At 45.3% G+C, this 23,622-nt stretch overlaps 1 long non-coding RNA gene across 1 annotated transcript in view; it reads left to right on the top strand.

Moving 5' to 3' along the window:
• LOC110404920 overlaps window positions 1-22,689 on the top strand; it is a 35,575-nt gene extending 12,886 nt beyond the window's left edge. Inside the window, exon 4 of the long non-coding RNA XR_002442568.1 lies at window positions 21,741-22,689. This is a non-coding gene — a long non-coding RNA (uncharacterized LOC110404920). The remainder of the gene's footprint in view (window positions 1-21,740) is intronic.

Genomic DNA, 23,622 nt, shown 5'->3' with positions numbered 1-23,622 from the left:
AAATGCATCCACTGCAGTAGCATTATGGTCTGAGGAATGAGTTGTGATGTCCTGGAACAAAAGTTTGACCAGCTATTAGAAGTTGAAAGTGGCTTCAATGCCTTTACAGTAAGAGAAAAAGATGGCAGGAGCTGTATGCTGGGCTTCCTGGCCTCCAGAACACTCGTGGATGCTTTGCTGGGCATCCTTGTCCATAACCATACCAAGAGTGCAGCGTACTGGGTGTGCTTTCTCCTTCACACTGATGTCATGCCCATCCTCCGGTCAGTGCGAGTTGGAAATAATGGAGAGATGCCTTCTTAGCTGGTCACATAAATACTTCATTGCGGAGAAATTATTCCGCTTGTATTTAGAGTAAGGTATTCAAAATGTCCATGTAAGCCAAAATGCTGAGTTTGTTTCAGTTTTCTCATCAGTGAGTAAAGCTGAGGTGACCATTTGCTTTCCGTAGCAATATTGATTGCTGTAAATAATAACACTCCGAGCAAATGAGAACTTTTGCTCCAAATAGAAATGCTCAGAGCAGCCAAAGGGAAAAAAAGCCATCAGCAAGCTCAGGGCGGCTGTTACCAGTGGAATCTCAGAAACAATTGGAAAAGTGAAGCTTAACGATTAGTAGTGATGGGTATCTTAGCATTATCAGCAGCTATTACTCACACCTCATTACCCTTAGGACCTTGCATTGTGATAAGTCATGAATTTGAATCTGGTTCTGGAAAATAGTTGGTTCCCATGTATCACACTGCGACACACAGAACTCAGCCAGGGTGGGTAAGGATCTGCTCTTGGGTGGACCGTGTATAAATCTCATTTTCTTCAGTGCCCAGTTCTGAAATGAATAACGACATTTGCTGCTATATATTTATTCTTTTGTTCTACAATTGAATAATGTAAATATTGTCCAAGGTGTGGGTAATGAAAGTGGTTATCAGTCAGGTCAAGCCACATCTAACAGCGTTGCTTATCTGAAACCCGCAGTGCCTGCTCTGCTGGAGGGGCTCTGGGATGTGCTGCAGCTGATGGTGGCTGCATGGCATCGAACAGGGATGCTGGAAAGAGGTCGAGGCTCTGACTTCGTTACTTGGTATCTACGTAATAGATGTGCCAAATATACAGTAAAAGGTTTCACATCTGTAGTGTTCTGCCCTTTATGGGAGTGAGGGTTTTTTCCTTTCAGCTTCTGTAAGAAGCTTTGTTCTCCTGTAACGAAGAGGAGAAAGGGAGCAGCTTCATAGCAGGGCCGGGTGGAAGAGCTGGGCACTCTGGGCAGGCACAGGGGAGCTGGCTGCTTCTCGCTGCTCCTGGAGCTGCTGCGGCCTTAGCAGAGGGACTGCCCACGTGTGCAGATTCTGCTCGAGTTAGTCGTGCTCTCTGGGATCAGTAGCCACTGGAGTCAGTAGTTACTCATTCTTCTCTTTTGACAAGGATGTATAATCTTTTTGTTAGCAGTATTGTGTGACTGGAGTGTGCAAATTCATTTTTTGACAAGCGTGGCAGTGCTGGTAAATAACACTTACACGAGTGGTTATATATATATTTGTTTTGCATTATTATGTAGAATTTTTTCAGTAGCTTTTAGTGAATTACTAAGTTTGGGCAGAAACAATTGTTTTTACTTGGCATATCTTTGCAGAAAAGCCTTGCAGTGTGTCAACACCATGACACAGTGTCCCTCAGATATCTGTTTTTTTTTTTAATTCTCCTGTCTTTCTCATTCTTGTTATATTTGCAGCTTTCTTTTAGAAAGTGTTGTTGAAGTATGAACTTCGTTCTCTACATGTAAAGAAGAATAGGAAGAGATCTGGTTATATTTTTTGGTTGAGTTGGTTACTCAAGACAGAGGAATAGTAGTAAAATGATTTCCATGCCCCTCTGTCTGCGAGTGTCAATGTGCCATGCTGCTGTTGAGCAGCTGTTGGGATCAGCTGGCAGCGATGGGGCTGGTTGTTTGCCCTTCCCTACGGTATTGTCCTGTTCCTATGTGCTCCTCTGTTTCCTTCGCTGAACACAAGGAGACAATTTCAAAGCGACTGATCATCTCCTTTTTCCTTTTGTTAGCTACTAACTGCAATGGAAAGTAGGCTTGTTGTTGTAGCACTTCGGCAGATGGTCAGGTGAAAAAATAGATAAGGAAAGCTGGAATCCAACAAACCTGTTTTTATGGGGGATTTTAAAGAGGAGGCAAATTGGATGTTTCAAGAAGTAATTCTGGGCAATCAGAGAGTACTGATTTTGTTTATTTAGTAATTTGTAAGCCATTAGCCCTTACTATTGTTTGAAGATACAGAATTGTTATCAAGGATGTATCTGAATCTCCCGGTCACCACCGTTCCTGTAAAATGCATTTATTAATCTGCAAAAACCAAAGTATTCTTCAATTGATCACCTGCTGTTTGGCATCAAATCAAGAAGTTTTTACCAATTCATTTCATATGTGTGCAGTGTTGCTTATGTATCCTCCTCCAGGGAAGGATTTGCATTACGCTGATGGGTGCCTACACCTACTGCTTACACATAACTGTGGTGTTGAAACAGAGGGGCTCGTCAGTGTGGATGCACTCACCTCCCAGTGCTGAGATTTCTATAATCAACTGAAAGAAACATTCATCTGTAGAGAACAGGTCAGTAACAACGTGGGCACCTCCAGCTGTGGTCCGAAGGATGCCAACCCCTCCCCATGGAGCACAGGGGCCAGAGCAGAAGCAGCCACATAGTGTGAGCAGCTAAGAATGCCTCCTCTGAAATCCATGGGTGGTGGTGGGTTCTAGCATAGACATACTGTTATATTCATCTGGAAACCCAGGAAAAGACTTAGATTTCACAGGGACGTATCGGGAACAGGCTGAACTTCCTCATCTGTCTTTGCCTAGATATGGTTTGAGCTCCTCAAACTCCAGAATTATTTGAAAGAAAATTTCCAAGCTACGATGTGATTGTGGATCATCTAGAAGCAAAGGACTTGTAGAGATGTTGTTTCTGTCTAGCCAAACCTTATTTTTTCTAGCGGCAAAGTAGTGAGGGAGAGTCAGTGCTGGCAGATTGCTCTGTTTTCTTACAGCTGTGTGATTCCTTTCTTCCTGCTTCTTCACCTTCGTAACCACAACCTAGCATGGAAGCACCTCTCTACAGGACCAGGTTACAAAGCGCAGAGGATCACTTCTATGCATTTAAGGGAGGTTTTACCCTGGGCTTTCTGTAGAGCAAGAGCTGTAGGGCACCACATGCTGTTCTGCCCTCTGCACCTCTGTAAGCAGTAGCAGGTCTCTGATCAATGAGCAGGTTCTGCACGCTCCTCTTTGGCCGCTGGAAGGGGCGGATGGTGGGGGGGCATAGCGGCGTCTGGATGGGGAGCTGACGATAAACCTGCTCACAAAGCGGGTACCTTCATCTTCTCACCAGAACTGAAAATCCACACTAAATAAGTGGTCTGTGTCTTGAGAATGATTTTAATGATCCTGCACGGCTAACCAAGGCCATCAGTAAACTGGGATTTCTGCACAAAGGCGAGACATTTCAGACTGGAGATCGGTGCTGGCAGAAACCACAGCTTACAGGCCCAGGCTGTGGAAGTGCTTCCTGAGCTATTCATCTTTACCCCATGCACAGAAGCCACGTTTCGGGATCAGAAGCGCTGTCTGCCTCTTTCGGGGCACTGGCTGAACTGCAAAGAGCATAAAAGCTTCCCTTCACTTTTCTCTGGTGCTGCCGCAGTAGCTGGCGGCCGAGTGAATGTGTGAGTGTGTGTGAGGGCAGCTGGGCACAGAGGGCCGATTCACGGCCGCGCCAGCCCCTGCTCCGCTTTGTTGGAGCGTCGGGGCCTGCCCGGGAGAGGACAGATTTCCTGGCTCCTTCCCCTCTCCAGCTGCACCGCGCAGAACGTATTAACGTGCATTGACGTGCTGCTACAGATAGGCCGGCCGCAGGGCAGAAAAGCAGGGGGAAGCCCACCTTGAAATCACTTGCAGGCACGTCTCACAGCTTTTAGCAACTTCCCCCAAATCGGTTGCCCCCCAAACTTTTCTGTCTCCATCCAAAAATACACGTCAGCTGGCGCTCTAAGTCTGGTGTCCGTGTCCCCTGCTGCATGTGTGGTACTGGAGCCTGTTTCTGCTTTCTCGTACATCTTTGGCCAAGTGCATTTGGCATGAACAGGCGGTGTGATCCTCAGCTGGGAGCCTTTCACTTGGGATTGCAAACTTTGGAGAGAAGGCAGTAAAAGAGTTCAGTGTAAAATTAAAAGCCTACTTGGAGAGATCTCTGATGCCGACCGATTAATAGGAACAATCTCTTTGCTTTTAGAGCTTAATGGGCTGCATTAATTAAGCAAGGAATGAGTTTGGATGGGAAAACAGAGTGTAATTCTGGGAATCAGCCTCGGTTCTCAAAGCGTGCAGGCTGTCCCTTGGTTTGTGAAGAACATTCTTTTCCATGTCTGCAGTGCTTCTTTTGTAGACACCTTAAACTCTGCTTTCCAAAGTGTAAAAAAGACTTTGAGTTCTGAAAGCACCAATGGCTCTGGTAATGTTTTCTATGACCCGATTTCATCAGCTGAGCAGCAGCACATAGCCCTCACCCTGTGCCCGTTTCTTTACTCACTGCTGTTACCTGGAAGGACAATATAAATTGGATTTTTTTTTTTTAATCTGGACATGAACGTGGTCAGAATATCATTGTGGATGAGTACTGAAATTAGCATGGATGTTATCATCAGGGCTTTTTGACAAATGTCATTTTAAAAGCATTTCTGGAAGGTTTGGTTTTTTTTGTAGTTTTTGTTTCTCTTTGGTTCTGACAGTTGGCAAACATCAAAGAAGAAGATCCGCTAAGGAGACAGATGCTGACTTAGTGGGTACACAGTTTGAATGACAAACCAAGATCAACAGATCATTATTTTTCGCAGCAAGCAGAAAAGAGCTGAGAGACATGGCTCATCTTAGTGCCAACCTGTGCTGGGAGCATCTCTCACGTTCCAGAATGCCGCGCAATAGGAGAGGCTGTCTCGTTCCATTTTGGGGTTTTGCTCTGTTTGATTGCAATTCCGTTCTTTTTCCATTTGGGCCACTACCAGTTTGTTCAAAGTACTGCCATTGCAAAAAGGAGACTGATCACCTCATCTGCTCTGGTTGCAGTCAGTGGTAATAAGTTGTTGCATGTTGTCAAACGTAGAATTTTCTGGCTTCCTACCAGCTGTGGGGCATCATCCCCAGCTTCATTGAGTTGATGCTTAGAGCAGGTCACTTAAGACTGGGGGATGTGATCTTCTCTCACTGTTCCGATATCCTTTGTAGTTGAACTAGTCTAACTCTACAGTAAACCTGTAGGCAAATCCAGGTAACTACTGAAGTGAATGCTGTGGGGGTTGGAGGTTTGAGTGCTGCTGGACTGATAAACTCAGCACATTTTTCTGCAAGTCCTGCACTTCTACACAGCATCTGATGATCTGCCCAGCACCTCTCCTGTCCTCATCCTGGAAGGTTTCTGAGAGCAGCATGGCCATGAAACAGAACGTGAGTGCAATGTGACACTGAGCCATCGGGAAGCCTGTGCATTCTTTTTTGCTTTGAAAAGGGCAATAGCACTGCCTAGACTACAATTACTTGTTTGCTTATGATAAACGAAAGGATTATTGTGTTACTTAAAAAAAAAAAAAAAAAGCCTAGTTTTCAAATGCAGGTGATTAGTTGTATCAGTAGGCAGCGTTTGGGCAGGCAGCCCGCCCTGTTGGTCCGTCAGATGGAATGTGATCACTGACATCTCACCTGTGGATAAGGGATCTCCCACATATGTGGCCATGCGAGTCCAACTGATGCTACAGAAGGTCCCTGTTTCTCCTCAATCTCTTGTTTGCTTTTATTCTTTTTGTAACTAAATGGCATTTAAGTCTCCTTAGTATAAGGCAGTGATTGAGGGAGCTAGCTAGGCTAGTCCCAGTCCCTCTGAAGGTGAATAGGCAGTCGGTCACCCCGTGTCTTCTGGCAAGAGCAGAGAAATGTCTTTACTGTGGCCTCATTACTGTCAGTAGACAGCAGAGTGCAGGCAGGCGATCACCAGGGTGATCTCAGATTGTTGCTTCTGAGTCGTGGCAGTCATTTTCAGCTCGATAATTCATAGTCACCAGAAGCTTCTAAATGCTGGGGTGAAACTTCTGAGCAGCTCCCATTGTGGGCGTGCTTGCTCCCAAGTTAGAGACGCAGGTTACGGGCCAAGTGCTGTGTTGTGACTCTGGCAGATGCATTGTTCTCTTTCACTATTAGTTATATATAAAAAAAAATTACAAAAAGGCGAACTGCTGCTGCCCTTCCTCCTCCACTAGGATCAGCCAGCACAGGCTGACACGAAGCTTCCTCCGGTAGTTCTGAATCTGCTGTTTTCTCTGGTGGCACAGCATCTTTGAACATAACTGCATCTGTTGAAAGTGAAGAACGAGCCAGTTTGCTCTCGGTGTCTGCAGGTGACTCTGGGGCGTGAGAGGAGGAGGAGGTGCTGGTACCGTGGGAGGAGGGCGGCTCTCCCCCGTCGTGCTGTCTGAGTGCCTCCACGGGGAGTTCTGGTGAAGAACTGACAACCTGTGAAATCACGACGTCTGCGGCGGATCACGCTGGTGACCTTCGTCCATCTTCCCCACTGCCTGCTGCTCGAATTTCAGCATGGGGAAAGCGAGTGGAGTTGCCGTCGATTGCCGGGGCTGGAAATGGCTTCCTGCAATAACAGCAGCTCCAAAACTGCGCTGTGTGTGGGGAGTGCAGGCTTCATTTTTAAGTAATGAATATCTGCAAGGCAATCCAGGATTTCGGAAGAGGCGTGGTTTTGCCATTCCTAGGCTACTGTGAAGAAGATGGAGAAAGCGCTGGTTTTGGGGAAGAAATACTGTATGTTTCAAAAAGAGAAGGAATTCCTAATGCAAAATGAAGGGATGACTTCAAAATGCAGCAGTAGGAAGGAGGTGGTTTCTAGGCATTTGATTACAGGGCTGATCTGAACGGAACACCCAAACCTATTGGGACGTGATGATGGCAAACAAAGCTAATGCAGTTTTCAGAGATGTCAGTCAGATGCGATGGGGTTTGTTTCCCTCTGTCATCAAATTGTACCACACACTGCAATTAGAACCTTTTTTCTGTGACTTGCTGGTACATCAGACAGAAACACGCGTTTAGCTGAATTCTAAGTCATCTTTGTCTTGGTCAGAATTCAGCTGGAATTTCTGTAGTATGAAGACGCCCCGATAGTTTCACAGCAAATCTTCCTTATGAATATGTACGCTGAAGTGCCTCAGCATGCACGGTGCGAGCCATTACGTGCACGGCGTGTTTGTTTTCTATTTCTTTAAGCTCCTTGAATTCGAATGTAACTCTGCTCTTCTTGCTGTTCACTTGATTTCAAGCAGGTTGAGCAGCGCGGCCACCGGTGCCCGTTGTGAGGCAGAGCTGGGGCTGCGGCTGGAACTGATTGGAGAGGAGAACCCAGGGCGCTGTCTGCCCTTTAAAGGCAAAAAGTAGAGCACTGAAGAAGTTTGCAGAAGCTGGCTGTAATCTCAGGCAAAGTACAAGACCGGTAGCTGTGGTGCGGGTCAGCAGCCCCAGTGAGGTGGTAACCTCTGGCAGGATGAGGTACCTGTGCCTGTTCTTCAACCGTGAAATTCCTCTGCACCGCTTCGAGTCCGCTGTGAGCAACACGGCGCTGTGGAATGCAGAGAGAGGTATTCTTACACATCGCCTCCTCCAGGGAGTAGCACGGATCAAAAGTAATCGGGCCTCGGGGTGGGCTTTTGTTGTCGAGAAACAATTCTTATGAGAAGATGCCGAGCAAAGAGGGTTGGGGCTGGTGCTGTGCGCTGCAGAGGTGATGCTGGGAAGAGCGGTTTGTGGGCAGAGCAGCATGGGTGGCTGAAGGGCAGAGCTGAGCTCTGGCTGTGCTTGTGATGCTGAGGGGTGGGCACGGCCTTTAAGGCACTGCCTGGAGGTAGCAGCTGAGGAAAGGGTTTCTGTAGCACATGGCTCCTCCCGCTGTTCTTCAGGGGTGCAGTCTGAATGACGGGTGAATAGCATCAAGTCCATCCCATCGTAAGGAATGCTCTGCTTCTGCTCCTACCAAGCTCTGCACCATTGACTGTATTACTTCACCAGATTTGTGCTGGGGACAGGGATGCCATAAGATGCATTTTCCTCATTCCCCTCTAAGAGATTTCTTTCCTTTGGCGGCCTCTGGTTTTCTGTAGCTTTTCCTGAGGTTTCCCTGAGTTAAGCATTTTGAGTTTTTGTTCCTTCTCAGGACAAGATGTAGGAGTGGTAGGGACCAGCCAGATTACTCAGTCTGTTTTCCTACAACCACCGGGGGAAGAGAGAAATGAGAAGGAATCGTTCTCCAAGTTTTTCACCCACTGTGCTGTGAGGGATGAAGGTTTTCAGTGTGGGAGGGTGCTGAAGACCTGAGTACCAGTAATCTGTTACTGGTACTCATGATTTTTCTACCGATTAATTTCCCCATATATCTCTTATTTAGGGGAAAATAAAGAAAACCCTCTTTTTCTAGGCAGAATGAAACCATAGATGTGCCAGCTGTGCTTTTGCACAGGTCAGGGAGGTGTCAAATGAGATGGCAATGAAGTAACAAAATGGTTTAAAAGAAGTAAGTGCAGCTCCTGGTGAGACATCCCAGCACAGAGGAGAAATGGGTTGGGGAGCGTCTAGAAAAATGGAGATGTACAAACAATTGAATGCGATAGTGGTCTTAAAGAATTGCTGATCAGCTTGATGAGATTTGTTCAAACAGCTTGGAACTTGGAGAGGGAAACTGGGGCATTGGTGAGGAGTAAATTGGCAATTCCTGCATCTGTCCAAGCAATAATGGGGCAGGTGCATGAGTCTGCCCCAGAGATGCTTGAGCACACCCTCTCCAGGGCCTGGCTTTGCTCTCAGAAGAACTTGGAGGGGTTCCTTGCTCAGCATTGGGTAAGGGAAGTGCAGGTGGGGCTCTTAAAGCACAGGTGGAAAACTTCCACTGTATAATTTCTAATGGCTTCTTACAGGTTTGAGATTCTTTGTACCCAAATCGGTAATTACAAGAAATTACAAGTCTGATGCTAGGAGAGAGATCCTGAGTAACTCCAAGGCAGCATAACTCCATTGGACTCAAGGACTGCAGCTCTTTATCTTCTGTTCTTGAGTGTGGGTGAACAGATTGCCTTACCCAGCCATGGTATAACAGGGGTTAATCCTTAATCAAATGCTGCTGTGCCTAATGTTTGTTGACATTTAATTGAAACGAAGCCTAGGAAACTGGAAACAAGAAAGCAGATTTCCTAAATCACGGTGTGTCTAAGTGGGAGAGAATTTAATTTCTATATTGGAAATTGCAAGTTTGACCCAAGAGCTGAGTTAAGCTTTCCTTCCTGTTTGTATTAGAATGGATCAGTTTCTAATTCAGTAGAATTTAAGTGCTGAATTTTACAAAAAAAAAAAAAAGAGAGAGAGAGAGACAACAAGAACCTGGAGGGAATGTTTTATTACTGATTTTCTGTAAGTCGTTCTTCTGCCCATCCATTATTTTTAAATATAGTTTTTACACATTTGAAAGTAAACACACTTTCTCCTGCACAATGTTCTTCCTACTGCTCCATCGTCCCAATATAAGTTACAGTGCGTGCTACACTCCAGCAGAAAAGCATCACAGTGTCTTTTTTTCCCAACAATTACCAAAGGTTACACCGAGAGCGAAGAGATTATTTAATTTAATGTTTTAGAACCATTCAAGAGAAAGTGCACTTGTTGCTTTCCAAATTGTCTAACGCTTCCTTTGCCTCCAGCGAAAGAGAAGAGGATTTTGTTTGCACTGCAGAAGGGTTCGCTCATCAGCTGTTGCCACCTAATTGCTGACATTGTACCTTCCTATTGCTCTTAGTTCAAGGATCATAAACTTGGTCGGGTTGATTACTTACCAATTAATCTCAAATGGATTTCACTGTCTAATCTAATTACTTGTATTTCTGTTCTATGCTGCTGTTACACCTCTTGTAAGGCTTTCAGCAAACTCGGTACCAATGATATACAAGGATGCTGTGGCTTGGCATTTATAAATGGCAGAAATCACACACACTTGTTTCAGCTTGGTCTTTGATTCTGGCTGTCCCAGTTACAGGCCAGTCCCATCCAGGTGGTGTCCCTGTCTGAGCTGTTACATCTTGATCATAGCTGTCTTATGGGGCAGTCATATTCTGGGCTGCCAGTCCTATTCTATTATCTTCTAATGAAAAAAGCTACCTAATACCCTAATGATAGGCTCATGAAATTATGAAGCGTGTCATGCTGCATAGTGGAAGATAATAGCTATGCCAATAACAGCAGTAGAACTTGTAAGCATTTATTATTGGAAAGCATGAGAATATTTTAAACACAGCTTCAGAACGGGTGGGTGAGCAGCGAGGACAGAGCGGCTCCGTGAGAGGCAGCCTTGTGTGCTGCACACTGGGTACTGCAGGCTGCTTCGAGAAGGTCTCTGGAAATCAAGGGGTGTTGTACCTCCTCCTTTTTTAACAAAAAATATATAAATTTGTGTTTCCGTCTCCCTCTGTGCCTCTACTTGTTAGAGCAAATCTGCAAATCCCAGGGAGGTGGTGGAGTCACCGTCCCTGGAGGTGCTGAAGAGAAGGATGGATATCAGATTGAGTGACACGGTCGAGAGAGGCTGCAAGAGTGGGATGATGGTTGGACTAGATGAGCTTGGTGGTCCTTCCAACCTTAATGATTATGAAATAAGCCATTGGCCAATTTTTCTTTAATTAATATCATTGATTACTTTGTAATTTCATCCTTCTCAGTCAGTAATTTCACAGACAGCTCATTTGTTTGGGTGTTTGCTGGGCTCGGATTTGCTGGTCTCCCTGCTGCAGCGGCGCTGGGTGGCTGTGTGTCTTGTTCATGGTGCGCGCTGCAGGGTCTGGTTCTCTGCTGAGGCTGTCAGTGCAAACAGTGACAATGCTGGGCTGAGGAGCCATGATGAGGCAGGAGCCTGAAGTGGTTCCCCAAATTACGTTTTCATACGCTGTTGTCATAAAAACGTATTCAGAGTTGAAAAAGAGAAAGCTGAGACAGCGATGTGCTCACTGCGTGGCAACACACGGTTTCAGGGAGGATTCGTGGAGTTACGTGAGGCAAGCGTGTCATCACTGCCAGCAGCCGTGTGTCAGCAACTTGTTTATCCTTGATCCTCTCAGTGCCAGGCCCTTAGCAAAAAATGCCACGTAAGTTTTCACCCCGAATCCCTCTTGCTGTATATGATTTTCTCCCACCCGTGTGGAATTCCGCGTGGAGCGCTCAGCTGCACTGGCAGAGCTGTGTGGGGGAGGATTTCCAGCTCCGTGGATGTGCTCCGAGGGGCAGGGAGCAGCCTGAGAAATCAGCTCCTGTGCGTCAGAGTAATGGAGTAAGGGAAGGTGGCAGAAAAATAATTGCACTCGCTTTGTTAATGAAAGAGCACTTCAAGTCACTGATGGTTTCACCAGCTTAATTACTTTGCGGTGGCAGCAGTCGGAGCCCTTGGTTTGAGGTCTGTAATAGCAGGTACGTGTAGATACTCTGCAGTGAACAAGGCTGTGTGTGCGATGGCAGTTCAGATGTATGGAGGTGTGTATGGAGAAGTGCAGGAAAAAGAGATGAGCTGCTTGGTGGTGGGTGGGGACATCTCCCAACCCAACGAGTGCCACGTGTGCACAGGTGCGTGCATGTTCTATGTATGTGTTTGGCTATATGCACGTTCTGCTGGGGATCTGGCAGACAATAAAACGTATACAACAATTCAATACGCCCCAGAGGGAACATGTAATGTAATGCAAATATTGGGGCCAGCAAATCTGTAATAAGGATCCATAAGGTAGACAAAGATTGATGAGTAAAATGGCTGTCTCGCACTTCTGTATGCAGGATGAGGAAAATGTCCAAAGAGGCTCCAACAAAGGTGATGAAGGCATTTTTGAGTTTTGTGGAGGAAAGTGAATGTTTAATTTTGCGTTGGGGAGTGAAGGAATAAGTCCTGGGGATATCCTTGAGAGTTTTGCGTGGGGTAACGCTGTGCTGCATCGTATGTGAGCGCGTGACACCAGAATTACCAGGATACGCTTAGAGGCCTGTGAAACAAGGCTGATTTCAGCATTTTCTTGGATTAGTGCTTCTTGGCTGAGTCAGGCCCTACATTTTTTTTTTTCCTGGTTATTTTGAAGGCTTGGGTCAATAAGAAAGTGATCAACATCTTGGAGCAATGTGTTGATAAGGACCAGTTGTCCAAACGGCACTTCTATTGACACCTGACTTCTGAACACTTCTTAGGTTCAAATACATATTTTGTGATAATAGAAAAGAACTGCAGCTTTTCAGATGAGTAAGTCATTGACCCAAAATCTTCGTGGAGCATAGAACTCTCATTTTAAACATAAGTTAGCTTTTGTTTTCTTGTTTTCCTGTTCAGAGCTGTGAGACGTGGTGCAGAGCAATAGGAGCGTGCAGTTACCTTCCAAGTCTGCATGCAAATGACCAAGGGGATCTGTCCTAGGCTGGCACATCACACCCTGCCCTGTTTCGAGTTCCTTGCTGGCAGCAAGATGCCGACAGCCGTGCTGGGTGCTCTGTGTCAGTGAGTTTTATTATTTTAGGATCATGATTTCTGTGGTGTGTCTTGCCAGGCTATGTATTTCTGTATCGTCTGGCTTGTAATTATATCCCCTCCATGAAACAGTTCTCTGATAAATTGGGAGGGCTTATTCATCTGCTTCTGCTGAACTATGTATAGAGCTGAGCTGCAGCCATGATTTGTACCCCTGTAGTTGTTTATTATCTCTTCCTGGGAGTCTCAGTGCCTGTTGGAGAAATCTGTGGTGTGGGACGGTGTCATGCCAGTAGTGAAGAGCTGGGTTCAAAGTGGGAGGCAGCCATTCCAGAACGTTTTTATTTTTAGATCCTCCTTTCCTTAGTCTTGGATGCTGCCTCTCTGCCCTCCTTCAGTGTGATTGCTGCCAAGCAGTGTGAGACAACTTCAAACTGACATCCAGCCACAGCTTGAAATGTGCCTTGAAATCTGTTTTAATTAGATACGAGCCATAATAATTTAATTACAGATCCACCCACTAAATTGTCTGTTTTGAATTTTAGCAGCCACATTGTGTACAGAAACAAAATGTTTGGAGCAGTTCCCCCTGATTCCTTCCAAGGGCATTGAAGCTAGGAGCGCAGCACCAGAGTGCACTGCTTCTTTTACTTCTGGCTTGCTCATCACCACACAGTGTGTAACATCCGAGGGTAGGGGACAGCGGAGCTGTGCAGGGCCTGGAGCACAGGTCTGATGGGCAGTGGCCGAGGGGGCTGGAGTGCTTCAGTCTGGAGAAGAGGAGACCTGGGAGGAGGTTGTGGCAAAGGGGGGAGTCGGCCTCTGCTCCTGGGTCACGGCGATACGATGGCCTCACTTTGCACCAAGGGAGGTTCACGTTGGATATTACAAACAATTTCTTCAAAGAGCAGTCAGGCGCTGGCATGGGCTGCCCAGGGCTTGGTGGGGTCACTGTCCCTGGAGGTGTTAAGGAGCGTGGAGATGTGGCCCTGAGCGACATGGGCAGTGGGCAGCGTGGTGGGAGTGGGTTGGGCTTGGAGATCTTCGAGGTCTTTTCCAACCTTCATGGCTCTATGATCTACATAGAATATTCCAAGTTGGAAGAGACCCACAAGGATCATTGAGTCCAGCACAGCTGGAACTGAGCTGCCTGCTCCTGTGGGTGTTTCCTGGTGCCGAGGAAGCCCTTGGGGGCAAGATTGGGCAATGGATGGCTGGAGCTCAAGAGGTGTCCCATTGCTTTATGGACGGACCTATCAAATAACTAGTTCCTGTCAACTGGAATTAAACAGGTGCCACAAGTTGAAGATGGAATTCCATTTTTCATTGTAGATATATAGAGGCTGTTGTCCCAGAGGAATCACTGCTGGGAACAGCGCTGGGGTTGCTATGCAGTGATCTGCGTACCATGAGATACAGCCGTCTAAGTTTGCAATTGACAGGAAGACTGATAATTGTTACGTCCTTGTCCATATTTAATAATTAGAATAGACAAAACCACTCGGTCATGTGGGAGTGCTGGCTGGTGTGTGCTGCCATGCAGCAGGGCAGCAAGCAAGGAGAGGCTGAGCCTGAGCAGCGGGCTGGGGGTGGCCCTGAGCTCTGCTGCTGAACACTGCTCAAGCCCTCGGGTGGATGCATGCATGCATTGAACCCTTCGAGCAGTGTCCGTCGTGAAAGAGACGGCTGTTCTTAGGGACAGGGTGACAGCAGAAGGGCATATTTGCAAGTATTTTCCCCAGGACAGTTCAAGTGCTGTGTGAACACACCTGAAATGCTCTCTACTGATCAAGTGGGAAATGCTAATTTTATTCATTTTGAGTTATCTAAAATAAGGCATTAAGCACGTTCTTGAAGGGCTTAGTGTTTTACTTCAGAATGTCTGAAGAAATACTGCTGTAGAGAGTATTGTAGTTGACAGCACAAATTTTCCTCCTGTTATTCTCGTTAGCATTGTGGTGTAACGTTTATTTCTACTTTGCTAGAATGCAGATTCAGTGCAGTCTTTAGGTTTGAACTGTTCTGTACCTTCGTGTTCACAAATGAGTAATTTCCAGTTTGATGGTTTCTTCACTCTTATGTGTAAATTCTTGAAGCTTGTGAAGGATGTTTTTTTCCAAAATTTTGGACAGTTATTCTGATGAAATGCTGCTAACAGGATTTCTTAGTGGTGAGCTCTTGGTTGAAAAGCTGGGAAATCTAAATTAATTCTCCCTTTTGTTGCCTGCGGTATAAAATCCCGTTTAAATCAGTTATGAAACCTGCTGGATGGGAGCATCCATTCACGTGGGCAGCGGCTGCTAGAAAGCAGCTGCTGTGCTGCAAGCTCAGCTGGGATCCCAAGGATGACTTGGCGGTGTGCTCGCTGTAGGTCGGCAGGCACCCTGGTGATGGGGGCCTAACGTCCTGAGGATTAATTCTGCCCTTACCTGTGGTGCGATTGGGCTGTGCTGCTTCAGCCGGCTGCCTCTGGAGCAGGAAGCTGGCATGGCACTTGTCAGGTGCTCCTCTGTTTCCTTGGCTACAAGATTGTTTAAATGCTGTCAGTTTCGTTGGCATTAATGAAAACCTTCTGGGACACGCGCCTTTGCATGACAGGCAGCAGTCTCCTTTGCATTGCAGGCTGTGACAAAGCATCAGCTGTAGGGACGTGGTGTTTTGGGAGCCGATCGTTCACCTCCCAGCAGGGAGAAAGCAGTTTAGGAAGAGAGAAATACTGAATCTGTGTCTAAGTCTCTGCTGAACATCCTCAGATGACATACTTTATTGTTTGAATCTTTCATTCTGTGACGCTAATATGCTACTGAGACATTTTTCTTCCCCAAACCAAGTATGTGTTTCTTTGCAAACACCTATAATTATGTCAGAATTGTATAAAAGGTTTCCTATTTGCATAGAATAGCATTAATTTTGCATTCTTCTCTCAAATGAAGCACAGAGAAGGAAGGAATAATTTATTCATGCTAAACCAAGCCACATGAATCATTTATTTACCACTTCTGGTAATTTCTCAAGCTCCCTTTTTATGCATTATGCTGCAAATTAATAAAAAAAACTTCTAGGGATTGGTTTTGTCCAGAGAGAAGTAGTAATCTCCTCAGTAGCTTCCCCTGTGCAGAAAAGCATTCTGTGAACTTGGGGGGTAAAGTCCATAGGGGGGATGTTGTTTGTTTGTTAAATGAAGTAACTCTGAAAGAGCAGCTCTACGAGAAACAGGTCGCATTCTTAATCAAGAGTTGAACCCAGAATTCTTCTTTAAGTCAGTCCGTGAATTCAGAGCAACTCCCTCAATTACATTAGGTTTTATCACCTCGTGTACAATGTGAGATCTGCAAATGCATGCAGAGGTGAATGAGAGGTGTCCCGACTTCTTGGAACTGTGGTCCATCTCCATCACAGTTTAACAGAACAAGTCCTGCTCCTGCTGGGCTCAGGGGCAAACGGCCCATTGAGTTCTGTCGGAGTGGGGTTTGGTTCATTCGAGGACGTTCTGAGCTGTACTGTGCGGGTTTTGCAGTTATGGTGGATGAGGTCCTGTTCCTTGAGCCCCCATCTGGGGCTCAGGCTGGGTTTTGCTCGGTGCTTTGTTTCTGCAGGGCATCCCCAGCCGCGGGGATCCAGCAGGGCTGTGAGACAACGGAGAGTGCACGTGCCCGGTGGAATGGTGGGCAGATGCTAGGATAGGTCATGATGGAGAGTTAAACAAGGCTATCATTTTATGCTGTGTTAAGAGCTTCACAAATATGGGAAGATTATCTTAACAAAGATGAAAAGTAATTATTGTGCTTTTTTTTTTTTTTGCCACTATAGTCAAGGGCCTGTCAGGATCTCCATTATGATAGAAATGGCTGTGGAGGCTAACCTAGGGGTGTATGAGGAATACTTGTGTGGAATTAAAGCCTGGTGGAGGGGTGCAAATGTTTTGTTTAGTGTTCTGATTAACTTTTCTTTTTCAGTAAATGAGCTCTTGAACGCGTTGGTATTTCTATATAGCCTTAGTTTAGGCCATTTAAGCAAAATGAAACGTAGAATGATAGAAAGTAGTCACTGCTTAATGGATGCTTCATAGCCCTGCTGGAAATGTTTTCTCTTGAAATGCACGTTTGTGTCACAGGAGTCACTGCCGTTATGGCAATTATTGTGCTCCATTTCCACCATCCAGCAGACAAGCTGAATACACTGAATGCTGCATTTTGGGATGCTCCCCTCTTAGCAAGGCTCCTTCCCTGATGCGAAGTGTGACAGCGGAAGAGCTGAAGTTTCTTCACCAGCTGCCACCCAGTTAATGGCAAAGTCCTCACTTTGCTCTGGTGTCCCAACGATCAGACTCTTGTACCTGGGTGTTGCAAGCAATCTGGTATTCTCTGTGCTTGTTAATTTTGGATCGAAAGCACTTTAAAATGGGTTGAATCTTCACGAGGTCTAGATTCAAGGGTAATTAAACAACTCATTATATCTGGTAATGTTAATAGCATTTTTGATTTTACTTGTATTCTGAAATTTGCTCCAGCTAAAAATAGTTTTCATAAATGGGACTGAAAGGAGAAACTAGGGATAGATATCTACAAGTTTGTGAATTATGGGTCAGGGAAGAGTGTGGGTATTTTCCATCTCAGAAACAGAGCTACCCATACTGATTGGTCTCTCTGTTTCGTTCAAGGTCATGGTGGATTAAAAAATATATATATTTAAAAACGTAATTAAATTGATCCAACCCCCCATGATGGTTGTTTAGATCTAAATTTGGCTAACCGCTTGCTTGAGTTGAGGAGCTAAAAAATGCTAATGCTAAATATACTGTATGTAAATCCATTGATAGGACTTCCATTGACAGCAGCAGGCTCTTCCTGTGGAAGGGTATTAGTTGTGTTGCTGAAGGCTCAACATTTTTAGGTTTTACCAGGACAACTCGAGTCTTGCAGATCTTAAAGGTGAGACAACAATTTCTGTTCCCAGCTTGATACTGTTATAGAAGAACAGAAAAGCTGAATTCCGAGTGCTTGGATTTAAAAAGATTTTGGAAATGTATTTAAAGCCACAAGGACAACATGAAACAAGGAAATGCAAGCTTGAAAATAATTCATTTGCTTTCTGAATAATTAAAAACTCCATGTGAATTGCATGATAATGCATCAGTCCTCAGCAAGCTAGCAATGCTAATTTATTCGATGTATTATAGTTGGCAATTTATGTCCTTCTGCTAACAATATGCCAATTAAACATTCTTGCATTTTACTAGTCATTTCCCTCAGTCAGTTCTTCTTGAAGATGAACATTACAGTGCAGTTTTCACAAGTGCTCAGGTGTTTACCAGGATGCATGGATGGGTGGTAGCAGTTGGTGATTGGTGCCAGCAGCTTTGGGAAGATGGATGCTACCAGTTCCCAGGGTAAATGGCATACAACACACTGCACCCCCAGCAAGTCCACTTGCAGTTCAATTACATGCATGTCCAAGTGCTTTGCTTCTCCTTTCCTGAATACCGATGTGGTTTCTGGATATCCTCCTTTGAACCAAGGTCTTGTGTGTGTTTTTGCCAGTGAATCTTGGGGAGCATGCTGTTTCTGGAGAAGTTATCCCATACTCTGAACTTGAAGCACGTGTGGACACAGAATATATTCACTTGGCACAGTGACTTCCTCTAACACATCTTCTGTAGATCAGCATTAAGCTCTGCTAATATCTAGGGGAAAGCTTCTGTGATGGGTGGGAAATTCTTTTCTCCAAAGTCACCAGCAGTGAATTGAGAAATGAGAGCTCAAGTGGATTTCTTAATAAGTCAGCCTGCTGGAGAAACAAAATGGTGGGTTTAGTGACAGCTGTTCTGCCTTGGCTTAAAAAATGATTTATCAAGGGCCAGAATATTCCTGTTAGGTAAAGAACATGGCTTGAAGTGAGTCGGCGGATGTGCTCCCACCTCTCCAAAGAAAATAGCCCAATTTCTGCCTCCTGTTGTCATCAGTGACCTTTGTTCATTGCAGCAGCCACGCAAGAAGTGCGTGTGGAATGGTTCAACCTTTTGCATATATCAGACACTCAGTTTAATAGCTTTATCTCAGCAGCATCTTGAAAGTATAATGAAAAATGACTTTTCTCTTGTTGCTCTTTGATGGCTTTGTGGCTTGCATTTTGAAGCAGCGTTGAACAGAATAGACTTTCACTGGGTACGTGGTAAGACAGGCGGTCAGTTCTTCCTGCAGGAGACTGAGCTGTGTCAGTGCTGAGGTGTCCTTGCAGTCAGTGTTCCCCTTTTTCTGCGTGAGGGAGGACTGGTTTCATGGGAGCATGGGAGTAATCGTAATTGACATCGATCATACTGTCAGCAGAACATTATTCCTAATCTGCTTTTTTTTTTTGTGTTTTGTTTGAGGATTTCTTTTTTTTTTTTAAGGATTAATGCATATCACACACAACAGCAGATTTTGTAGGTGGAGGCTTGTCCTTTTGATGCATTAAGCAGCGTCAGAGTTACTCTCCCATCTACACAACTGTGTGAAACAGGCCTAGGGAACACGTTCCAAGTAACTTTCCAAGTTCGCGCTCAACCAATTTCTAAAACACGGTGGATTTCATTTGTAACTGTGAGCATGGTTCTCAGTGGTACGTCTCACTAATCTTCTTAAATAACCCAATGCTTCGTGTGATGGATTGTGTTAACAAAAACCAGAACAGCGATCAGAGATTAAAGAAGCTGAAATACATAAATAAGCTTTGTCCGTGGCAGCCAATTAAACATGACTAGGAGAGTGAAAAACACCGTGCTGGAGGATTTACCTCCTCAGATCTAGTGCTACAAACACAAGCAATTGTTCTGCTATCGGGCGTGGCAGAAATAATGGTGAAATGATTGAGCCACAGATACCTAAGCTTTAGGTAACTAATTAGCTGTAGCTCCTTACCAAAACAATGTGAACAACGGAGCTCGTCACCGAGTGATGGTGCCACCGGCAGAACCAGGCGGCTGTCGCTGCGCTGATGGCTTGGTGACAGATTGCTGTGCCGGGGACGTGACATCTTCCATCGTCAGTAATGTACTTCTCTGCTGTTTCTTTCTCTGTGCAATCTTGTGTACAAGGCAAACTGCTCCTGAACAGCTGCGTCCCATCTCTGATGCTCGTTGGTGTGGCTCTGGCTGGGAGGTGGATGTGGACTTCTACAAAAACAAAGAATCCTCAAACCTTTCTCTCTCCTTCTGAGAACTTGTTCAAATTAAACAGCGATTTAAAGACTTTGCATGTATGCAGAGGGTCACTGTGAAGACATTTAACGAGCAAAATCCATCATCAAAAAGAGGACGGTGTGCGTTGTCCCAGCGAGCTCATTCAGCTGAGTAACGAGGGGTGCTGGCCCTGTGCTGAGCTGTAGCTGTCAGTTATCTGAGTAACTCAACCAGAAACCCAAACTCATGGTGTGTCCTGGGCCTCGTGAGCCACAGTTAAACCACGGCTTTCTAACACATCAGTTTTCCGGTAGGAGCATGCTCTCCTGTATAAGTGTCCTATGGCCATGGGTCTTCCTCCAGCCAGCTGATGGGGGAGGAAGAACCCCACACCCAGTCTGTACTGACCAGGGCCTTTGGGCACATCCATGAACATGAAGTGTGTGTTACACCTGCGCCAATTACTGAGCTGTTCAGGTTTTAATGATCCCATTTGTTGCGCACTACCCTAAAAACCTGATGGACGGATGCTTGGGATGATCCCTTGGAGGCAGTAGTTGTGTTCAGGGAAGATTTTTGAGGAAGTGAAGGTACGGTGTTTTGGTACAAATAATGTGTTAAGCTATAATTGGTACTGGGTTAAGCATGGGGGTAAGATTCAGGATAGCAAATCCAAGTGCTCCATAAAAGAAGTTAAGACTAATTCGCACTCTGAATTGGAATAATGTACTTAATGCTATATAAATATTCCTAAGTAAATGAAAGATTTTTATGGAGCATTAAAAATTTATAGTACATCAGTTGCCTTAAAAATGCATTTCCTTTCTTTATACTCCTGTGCTTTTCAGTCAGCCTGTCCTCGGCTGTGCCTGGTTTGTTATGGCCTTCTTATTTCTGAGCAGTCATTACAAGTGCCCTGAAGTTTAAGTGAATGCATTTGTGGTGGCTGCTGTGCGATGACTGTTCTGCTCTGTAAATAGACTATAAATTATGGATGGGGAATTTATGAATTAATCTATAGTAGATATCTCGTGCTCATAAATACTGTATGATACCTTGCAGCCTCTTTATAACGTGCTGCTGGAGATCTGTAGGTGCAGGGGTTTGTGCTCGTATCAGAAGCCGTTTTGACTTCTGCGGTGATGTTTCAGTTCATCTTTCAGGACTGCACTTCGCAGCACACAGAGCAAAACTGTCCTCTGTTGTGTCAGTGCAGTGAGGGATGTGCCTCCCTTCCTGCTGCTGGGAAGGGAAGGAAGTCAGGAGTTTCAAACCTGTGGGGCTGTGTTTTCTTTAGCCTAGGTCCTCTGAATAATACGTATCTTCCCCAGGTAGCTAATTACGGGGTGAGATTAATGTGGTGGCAGATCTCAACCACCAGTGCAGCTCTCAGTAAGTGGCTATTAAAGCGCTGTGCTGCCAGCTGAGCGCGGAGCTGAAATGTTCCTTGGCTCAGAATAAGGCCGAGATGCAATGTTGGACATGAAGGAGTATTGCAGTCAGTTTGGTGATTAGGTGAAAGGCAAATAGGTCTGCCCTCTGTCTCTCTCTGTTTGCTTCTTTTGCTGTGAATACTGAAACTTTTTAGGTAGCTTCATGATGGTCTGTGCTCATAAATATGCAAAGGAAGTTATTTATTCTATGCAGAAGTATGACATAGTGTTATATCAGAAGACATAGCAAATTTGCTGAATGTAAAAACATACAAAATATAGCTGGACAGCAGGTCTCTGAGCTTTGTCAGATGGGCTCTGTGTTCAGGAGCAGCAAGGAAAGAACATTTTGCTTTCTTACTACTTGCTTTTATCATCCCAGTACCAGTACAGAGATGAGGGGTTTGGTGCCAATCCTGTCACAGATGCTCAGATCTCATCACATGTTTCTCCCACTCCATCTCTTCCTGACCACCCGTGTTGTCTCATCTCTCTCTTGTTGGCTGTGTAACCTCTGTCTCTGGAGGGCTTTTCTCATTCTTCATACTCCGAAGTCATCAGAACCTGGCACTCCTTGGGGCAGCTGGACACAAGAGGACCCTGGTGAGGATGAGGATGTCACTGCGCTCTTCCCATCATGGCCGTGATGCACAAAGTCCTTCCAGGTATTGCATGTTGGAGTAAGCATACTTGGTTATGTACTCATCTCTGCAAGGACTGATGCCCTTGTCTTAGAAAGTTAGCTGTAGGAAATGGAGCAACGCAAGTATTACAGCACCATTGGTTTTTATTTTTTAAATGCATTTCAGTCTTGTTATCATCTTGACATTGCATAATTCAGGTGCTGGAACAATAGTGAGATTGTGGACGGAAGAGAATGGAAGGGAGCACATCTCCAGCAAGGTCCCACGTGCCGCTCCAGTGCCACTGGAAGCCAAAGGCCGACAGCTGCTGCTGGCAGTGCTGGTGCAGGCAGTGCCACCTCTGCAGTCTGAGGCTGCTTCAAATCCACGCCCTACCATGATGCCTGGAATGGAGAAGTTGTTCTTCAGACTTTTTGCAATTCCAGCTGTAAAATTGATCTCTAAGTACTGCTTTTCTCCGTGTGGTGAATTAACCATTAGTGCACAATGGAGGAAAAATGCTTCTTCAAATATGGGGATTTTTTGATGGCCATAAAAGAGGAGAAGAAAGTGCAGAAGGCGATTGTTGTGCCGTGGGGATGGACCTGCAGCTCTGGGGGGACCTGAGCCTATGGCCAGGAGCCCCTGCTACGCCAGCTGTGCATGTGAAACACAATGTGCCTTTGGGAGACGTGCACCCGGACTCGAGTTCTATATGGAAGTTTTTTTCATGTGAACATAACTGAGCCGCGCTTGTCTGTTTTGCTTTCAGCTTACCAAACAAATCCTTTTGCTGTATGCAGGAAGCAGTAATTTTGCTTCCAGCATCTCTGTTTACTAAGAAATAATAAACACTTGTGGGAAGGTTTATCTTGCCATACGATCCTCCAGGTGCCAATTTGTTTTTTATATAATTGGAGTCTTCTGGTATCTTTGCTTAATTTCTGCAATCTTTCTATTTATGTATCTTGCAAAAGAAACAGCTGTCTAAAAGCAGGGGACAGATTTAAGCCCCAGTGGGAAGCGGTGAGAAATGGCAAATCAGTGCTTGTTCTACCCAGAGTCGGGAGGAGGAGCTGAGTGCACACAAGACAAATTTTCACTGAAGGTCATCAGTTGGTTCCAGGGATGAATGTACTCTTACCAAACCCTAACTAAAGCAGTCGGAATTAATGCTGCAGCCAACTGGGAGCAGTGGTACTGAGGGTCTGTTTCTGGCCATGCGCCTTTAGGGAGATGGACGGCTGGATAAAGGCACGGCCTCCACCCACAGCGCAGTCTTCCATTAATTCCTTCAGTCAAGCTCTAAACTGCATTTCCAGCCTATGGGATATATGTCAGGTTTGGGTTATTTTTTTTAAGCTTTAAATAAATACTCTAAGAATTGAATGTCTCTCCCTAGAGACTCGTGGAGAACAAAAAATCAGCAGTTTGTTTTCAGATAATGTTTCTAGTTTTAGGATTTGTACTGCTTCTAATTGAACTGTAGGTATTTCCCAGAGTACGCGTCAGAACAGAGCACTCAGCCCCATGTGTTGGTATCAGAGAGGTGGAAGACAGAGAGAGCGTGGCCACAGATATCTAACTTCAGACTAAGGATTTTCAGAAAAATTCAAGAAAGCCAGGGAGTTAAAGGGGCCCATACGTACTGCATGGGATTTCATCCTCTGGGCATAGTGCTTCTAGCATTGCATATCAGTCAGTATCGCAGATTTGGAAATCCATCTCTTCCTGGTCTATGAGAAAAAGACTGCTCTAATCTGAAGGAGTGCTTGGTGAATTGGGGCACGCTGAGAAATGAAACAAAGTTCTT

This window comes from Numida meleagris, chromosome 11 (genome assembly GCF_002078875.1).
Source record: "Numida meleagris isolate 19003 breed g44 Domestic line chromosome 11, NumMel1.0, whole genome shotgun sequence".
NCBI lineage: Eukaryota > Metazoa > Chordata > Aves > Galliformes > Numididae > Numida > Numida meleagris.
This window is presented reverse-complemented; position numbering and strand designations above follow the sequence as displayed.